Source organism: Halyomorpha halys, unplaced genomic scaffold (genome assembly GCF_000696795.3).
Source record: "Halyomorpha halys isolate HHAL.00 unplaced genomic scaffold, Hhal_1.1 Scaffold394.1, whole genome shotgun sequence".
Lineage (NCBI taxonomy): Eukaryota > Metazoa > Arthropoda > Insecta > Hemiptera > Pentatomidae > Halyomorpha > Halyomorpha halys.
The window spans coordinates 445,951-454,327 of NW_027107850.1; the positions used below are offsets into that span (position 1 = coordinate 445,951).

The window sequence follows — 8,377 nt, forward strand, 5'->3', positions numbered from 1 at the left end:
AAAAAAATATTTTATTTGTGATTTGCTTTACCTTGCAGGTGACAGGTCAAATACAGATCCTAATATTTATCTATTTTGTTTCTTAAATTAAAATATAATTTTATTCTATATGTTTATATTCTTGTATAGAGAGTATTGTTCTTAATGTTTCAAATATTTATTTATATACAGTTTTTTTTTTCAAACAGACCAGCGTACACTGGGCTGAATCTTCGTTTTACTCAAGAACTAAGCACTCGTACTTCTATAGACATTTCTAATCCATATAAAGATTTTCCCCTATGAAAAATAAATAAAAAATTGCAACTCTACAATAAAAAGATCCCCCCAAAATTTTATTATTTTTATTACCTAAAAAAGATCTCAGGATGGACTTCCATAATGCTCGAAAATCATTTATGGATCTATTTTCTCGGTCCCAAACTATTGAACAAGAGGGCAGTAGAACTTAACTGTAAATAAATTCTAAATAGCATACTCATTGGTCAGTATCTTGTACTTATTTATAAAAAAGAAAAAAAATATGATAAATATAAAAATATGTTATAATATCGAAATATCTGCTCAAGTTTTGTTTAATCTGAGTTAATGTTTTGTCTGTATAATTCATGTTAATACTTCTCCTTATTCTATCAGAGAGCAAATATTTCTTTTCATGATATTTTTATTAAACTTACATAATTCAATTTTTAAATCGATTGACATACATTAACTCAGAAAATAAATTAACTTTTGATGAATTCATTTCTTCTTACACTAATTTTTAACATTAGTACTAAATTGTGTTAATTATTTATAAATTATTGATTATTGATGTTTTATTTGTATTAACGTATTATTCATGCAATGGGATTAACTGTTATTTTATTTTCAGGTCTACCTCCTTTGCAGAAGATTCCTCAGGAGTCCCTTGCAGGTAAGGATTAATACTGTTTGAAATTAATCAGATTAAATTAATATTATTATCCTATGGATTAATTTGATTAGTTTTAATTTATATTTTTTTAATATTTTTTGAACTCTATTGGTTGTATTGGTGATTCCAGTTCTTTAAGTAACTAAAGCTTTTATTAATTTATTGAAATGAAGATTACATAATATTTTCCGAATATTTTATTTATTATTATATTTTTATTCAATGAATTGATTTTTTTTTAGATCCTTTACTTATAAAATACATAAATATACAGAGGGTATATAATATCTAATAATAAATAAATTACAGATAACTAGTGTCTTATTTTTAACTTCAAACACGTATTTACTACAATAAACTTTTACTTGAAATTTACTAGCAGTTTTGTATTATTTTAAAATGATTTATGTTATTACTTATATAAATGTTTATGTTGGTTTTTATAAAATTCTGTTTTTTGAATTGTGACAATTTTTTTGTGGAGATATTCTCAGTATGAGTAACCTACATTGTTCCACTGTAACGACTTTTTTATTTATTCATTTATTTTTTTTTTCATCGATGGTAAAGTTTATTATGATATATCTATTCTCCGAACTGTATTTACCATCTCCTTTCTTCGTGATGGTTTCAAATTTTTACATTTGGCCATTTTACATAATTTATCCTTATTCATTTCAGATATTATTATTATTTTGTAAGTTTTTTCTGAAATTATTTAATATCAATTTTACTTCCCGATTTCGTTTTGTTTAATGATATTTATTTTAGTTTAATGAAATTTACTTTAGTTTAATTTTTTTAAATATTTACTGGACACTTAACAAATTCAAATTGGATGGAAACTTGCTGATTGCTCGAGAAGTTTTTTTTTATTTTGTCGCCCGGTCAACAAGATGGAATTGGTAGTGTTTAGGGTCTAATGGTTGTCTAACATATTACCTCCAATCAGCCAACGCTATCATCTCCAGTTTGGCTAAATTGTCTGGCCGGAATTTCGGGAAAGAAGGACCAAGAAATGACCTTACAACATAATTTGGTGATGAGTATGTTTTTTTTTTTTTGTTTTTTTTTACATTCTTAAATAATTAGACTTTTTGATTGATTTTTTTTCAAAATCCTTTTAATTCCCATTTTGTACTTATTAGATATAGAGAAATATACTGGTGATAAACTATAGGTTACAATTCAGAAAGTTATAGATGAGAACAATACAATGATATTTTTCGTGATTCATGGAAATGAATCAGTGCTTTTTCATAATATAGTTTTCAATGAAAAATTAATAACATTATATGACGAATATTTATCTTAAATCACTTGTATAAACTAACTCTTATATTTTTTCATGACAACCCCAACGACACTTAACTTATTTTATTTCCCCGAAGTACGCCAACGTTTCAGCCCTCAGACCATTATGAAATAGACTCTTTAAATTGATGTAACTATGTTTTAAATTTTTTTTTGCGATTCATAAGCAGTTATACTTTATTTTGAATCACTTCAACTATTTAATCATTGACTTAAGAATGCAATAAACAAGTTAACTTATGGTTAAATAGTTAAAGTAATTGAAATAAGAATATATCATTATGAAACGACTAGGGCATAATATCCTGTAATAGAAAGAAATTTAAAAACTATATGGATCAATTTTATCGCCAGATTGCACCATCACAGCTTAAACTAAGATTTATTTAATCTCGAGTAAACTCAATATTTATCCGTTGCACCAGAAAAGTTAAATTTCAAATCTGGCGGTAAATCGGCCGATGAACTGAGATTTAGAACAAATCTAAGGTCAAGTATGTAACCATACAAGGAACCTTCCATAGTTCCAGTTGGAGTTTTTATCTAGCTAGGGAAGGTGTATTGTTTTATTCCGTTTCTTTCCAAATTCAATAAAATAAATTTTATCGAGAGGGCAATTTCTATTTTTTTTTTAACTGAGACCATCTCCTTTAAGATAAATATTTTATATTGTTTCTTGCAAATAAAAATAAAATTTTTAACAAACTCTTTCACTCAAACGAGATTCAAAACAGATTAAGATAGGTTCAGAAATCCCCGAACCTTTGAGAATGATAAGGACATGATCCAGACAGACAAGTGGGCGGCGTATGCGATAAGCAAGGCCTAGGTGTAGACTGTTAATCAAGATTACTCATTCACAGCAAACAACGGTCCATTCATAATAATGATTGATGAGAATTAGTAATAAAGTCGAAAATTATATGATATGTATCGGATACTCGGAAATTACATAAATTTATCTTATGTTTATCGGTTCATTCATTCATTCAACAATCGAACATTCATTTATGTTTACTAGAAAGTTAAATTTTCAATAATAAACAATAAATGTTAACTAAGAGTATTGTTTTATAATTTATATTCTTTCTCACTAAAAAACCAAACAAAAATAGGTAGACACGATTATGAGCAACAAATATTATCCGGTACTCAATCTGGTGAGAAACTATTATCAGCAAGTATCGTTTAAGAAGAAAAATAAGTATATGGAAATTATTACTACAATATATTTCTTGTTTTATTTTTAGGGTACCAACACATCAACAGAAACAAGAATAATTTTTAAATACAAGGATGTTTTGATATAATTTTTTTCGAATTTAAAAAAAAAAAAGACTCATTTTGCTCTCCCTCTCCCTCTCTCTCTTTCTCTCTCTCTCTCCCCCCCTCTCTCTCTCCCTCTCTCCCCCCTCTAATAAATAAATTTAAATCTCACATCAATGAATAAATATTAATAGTCGAAGTACGACTAGCTAATGAAAATTTTTTTTAACATTTATTTGGAATGAAATGGATTCAAACTTGACTGCAGTTAATTTTTTTTTCCATTTTGTTAATTATAAATTATGTCAATTATTTTTAATTGATTGACAGTTTATTTTCTATATTTATTTTGTTATATTTCAGAAACATTAGTCCAAATTGGTTAGTAATAGGTAAAACACCAGCATTTATCTGGATTGAAATAAATTTCAATTTTTCTACATTTAATTTTTTATTTTATTTTGTTAATTACAAGTTATGCTAATAAGCTGTTTATTGAAAGATTACTTTTTTTTTTAAATATTAGAAAAATTGGTTCAAGTAGGTTGGTCCAAACTGCTTGATAATGGAAAAAAACTCCAGCATTTATCTGGTTAGAAATAAATTTCAATTTGGCAGTAGTTATTTTTTCTAGGTTGCTAATTAGTTTAATTAGTTATAATTAATTGACAATTTAATTTTCTGTTAGTTTTTTTTTTTATTTTAGAAATATTAGCCCAAGTACGCCTAGCTAATGGAAAAAAACTCCAGCATTTACCAGGATAGAATTCCAATTTGATGTCAGTTAATCTTATAAGCTTTGTAGTTTGAATCAACTTGACAATTAAATTCATAGAACTCCAATTTGTCTAACTATCATTTCACTGAGGAAAAAATATTCATACAATTATGTATAATATTTGACGATGTATGGTAGCAATTTGTAAATTTATTCAGTTTTTCGGAGTCAGGCCATCGATAATAATGCAAATGATATTTCTTTTTTTTCTTAGTTCTTTTTTTTTTTTTTAAAGAATCTTCTTAAAGTAAGGAAACTATTAGTATAATTGACAACTAATAGTCTCGTTGACTCACTTTTGTATTTATTATGATTTTATAAAAAAATTATTTTGATTTATTAGCAATTAACCCTGGTCAGTATTTTTTAGAATATTTCAATTTATTTTTGATTCATCAATAAATTTGCAGTTGTTTTGTAATTTTTTTCTGTTACAAAATATGGTGATTATTAGTAATTATTGGCAGGTTATTTTTCTTTTGTATTTATTATATTTTCTTTGTTCTTTAATTTGTATAAATATTTATAGATTGTATTTTCAGTTATATTTTAAATAGTTTTAATTTATTATCTTTGTATATTAGAAATTCACACCTTTTTTTTTTTTTCTTTTTAGATATATTTTAGCATGCATTTTGTTTTGTAGACTAAACTTTTCTATTTTTCTTTTCCTTACTAATTTTATTTTATTTTTTGTATCTTTTCCATAATTTTTTTTGTTATTGTATTTACTATGCTAACCCCCTCGATATGTCACCAGATAATAATATATGTCGATAAATAAATTAAAAATATTTTAGAAACATATATATTCTATCTAAAATCATTTTTAGGGATTGTATTTTTAGTTAATTATTGAAGGGTATTATTTTATTATCGTTGTGTATTTAATACTTACATCATTTTTTTTTAACCTTTATTTTAGTTAGTATAGTTTTATTTTTTTTTAATTAAAATTCTTCTTATTATAATTAGATTTTGTCCGTTATTTAACTAACTAGTCTAACCCCCTCTATAACTCCCCCGTATAAAAAAAGTAAATAAATAAAATCAAATATTACTAAGATTTATTGTCTCGAATACAAAGTAAGACCAATGCGGTTTGATATTATCTTGTGCCAGGTCCGTTCGCCAAGGCTCATCTTAACACTTGCCAATCGCATTCTACCACTGCAATTTATATTTAATGGCAAATCGGGTCACACAATTAAAAAGGAACGATCTGAAAAATTAATTTTTTGTTCTATAAAAATGATAAATTTGGTCGTGATTATGTCTCGTACATACTAAAAATATGCGGTTATGTTTCAGTGATAATTTTGGAAATTTTTTTTTAGTGCCCGATGAAGGTTTAAGTTGAAAAATAATTTTCAAATTATATCGATTTATATTTTATTAAGTAGTTTTCTTATTCTAACGCAATTTATGAATATTTTTTTGTTGCTTTTCTAGGTCTTCTTGATTTATTAGCCTTCTACTTCAACTTTTTATGTTAATTAATTATATATTACTAAAAAGTTCCTTATTACATTATTGTTTTATCTTGCGTTTTTCTTTTTCTGAAATGTTTTTGCATAAAAATCTTGGAATAGTTATTTAGCTGTAACGTTTTGTATGATTTGTGACCGAAATTCAAAATATATATTGGTAATAATCCATTGTTCATTTTGTACTCTAGTTTATATAAAATATAATCTATAAGTTATGTATTTTTTTATTTTTAAATATAATTTGCAAATCGCAAACTGATCTTTTTTTTTAGTTTCATATTATAATAAACAATTTTTTTTATCTTTATTGAAATTTACATCTGTACATAATCATACATTTAGTAAATTTGATGTAAGTTATTATGGAGTGAAACAGGCGTTTAGAGAAACTACCCAGTGGTAGCACTCTAATGACGTTTTTATATTAGCAGGTCTCGTGACCATCTTCTTTTCAAGCGCTTCAGAGGATTGTCAAGAATGAAAGAAGAAGCAAGGTTAGAAACTAGTAGTTTTGGGTGGTTAGGGAGTTTATTATGGTAGGAATGATATCTAATTCGGGCTAGATCGGTTACATATAGAAGATTAAAGCCTTGTATAATTTTATTTGTGACAAAGTGAGGAGCATTGAGGATTTCACAAAGTATTTTGGATTGTAAGAATTGATTGGATATGAGAGGAATTCGAAGTTTTAGTGGAGCCCCAAAGCCCAACTCCGTATATCCAGATTGACCTTGTTACAGTCATGTAGATCAGTCTTTTGTAATGAATTGGAAGTTAAAACCGCTTGTCTAATAAGTGCTGTAATAGTCGAAATCGACGTGCAGTTACCTGTCTTTTCGGTCTTGTGTGAGGATTCTAGGTTAGTCTTTTATCCAGATGTAATCCAAGGTAGCGGATCTGTTCGGCAGGTTTACGACGAAGAGTAAAGGTGATTTAATGGGATTTATAATAAATTATCAAAATAAAAGACGTAAACTAAACAGTTACGAATAAGTGAAAGCGATGATTTTAAAGATACTAGTTGTAGCGCAGATCTCAATACTAGAGTAATTTAAATAAATATTATCCTAAAATTTGTTTTTCAATTGGCAGAAAGGTATTAAAAAATTGTGGACGCGTGATAAATGACAGGAAAATTAAAGATTAAGGATTTTATTCTGGATTTAATTGTTCAGCTTAATGAGCTAAAAATGAAAATTAATACTATGATAGTTAATGGAATCCATTTTATTTATTTTTTTTTTAAGTAAGCTCCAGATTTTTCGCAAAAATAGTCATGTAGGTGTTGAGATATGACACTTTTTTCAAGACATGTCCTTACGCAAGCTCCAAAATCCCTAAGTTTTTTTTATTTCACTTTTTAAAAATAATTATAGTTAATTGCATAACTTTTTGAATTCTCAGAAATATTTCTAAAAAAGAACGAAAAAATTGAACCAGAAGATTTGGAGGCTTCTTTGGTTTCAGAAGAAGTTGCCTCTCTGTTCCTATGCCTTGCTTGTTTCTGTCCTTTCTTTCTTCTTGAACATTCCCTATTGATTCTATTATCGCATTAATACCGTCATAGAATATAATAAGTATCAGTCTCATCCTGGAAAACTGCACCAATTTTGCCGACGACACATTATCAACTGAGTCGGGAATTGGCCCGACTTCACGAGACTATTCTGGTACCATAGCTGTTTACCAACACCGCCCTCACAGTTCGAAAATATTACAGTTCTCCTGAGGAGTTGTTTGTCTTCCGAGGGTTGGTCTCCGAGAGCTCTTAATGATAACAACGCTCCACCTAATGCGAAATGTTTGGAGTGAAATGCGAACGTTTTGTCAGGAAATGGGAAGAATAAAATGTAAATGTCAAGGTTGGCGTCTTTGGCGCCTCCCCCTCTTTCCTGACTTGAAAAATATCCTCCAACATTTTTACTTCTCAAGTTTTTTAAAATTTTATTTGTCATAGTTGGTTGTAAAATGTTTTATAAAACTAAATATATTTTATTTTCATAAAATTGAATTTTTAAATTTGTTTTACATTTACTTGAATATAACAGCAGTTTGTTAAAACTAGATAATTATGTTTATAAGATTATTTATTACCAACTAAGTCTTTTGCATACCGACCCGAACTGCAACGACCCATCATGCAACAGTCAACTTTAGTTGGAATACGAGAATTGGCTTGACTTGAAACAATATTTAAGCTTTATTTATTAATTTTTTAATGCGTGTTTTTTTTTCTACATCGTTTTTTCATGGTAGATTTATACGCTAGCTCATTACCAGTAATGCGGCGAGAAGGATGCGCTGGGATCTTTTGAGCTCTGCTCTACTCCTCACACGTGAGGGATAGAGTGGGCTCAGGATCCTCAGGTCGATTGTGTAAATGTTGTATATATTATTTTATCATTATATTATTTTATTTATTTATTTTTCATACATATAGTTTGATTATGTTCATCTTGTCTATTCTTTTGTTTGTATATATTTTAATTTTTGTGCTGGCAAAACGTTAAAGACTTTGAAAAAAATATTTTATTTGTGATTTGCTTTACCTTGCAGGTGACAGGTCAAATACAGATCCTAATATTTATCTATTTTGTTTCTTAAATTAAAATA

General features: G+C 27.3%; 1 protein-coding gene and 1 long non-coding RNA gene across 2 annotated transcripts in view; one reads left to right on the forward strand and one right to left on the reverse strand.

The window, feature by feature from the left end:
- Positions 1 to 8,377, forward strand: part of LOC106682189 (uncharacterized) — a 704,551-nt gene that overhangs the window by 192,731 nt on the left and 503,443 nt on the right. The window contains exon 4 of the long non-coding RNA XR_010843124.1: positions 875 to 916. This is a non-coding gene — a long non-coding RNA (uncharacterized lncRNA). The remainder of the gene's footprint in view (positions 1 to 874; positions 917 to 8,377) is intronic.
- sr (stripe) overlaps positions 1 to 8,377 on the reverse strand; it is a 99,426-nt gene that overhangs the window by 8,189 nt on the left and 82,860 nt on the right. The gene's annotated exons all lie outside the window — the stretch shown is intronic.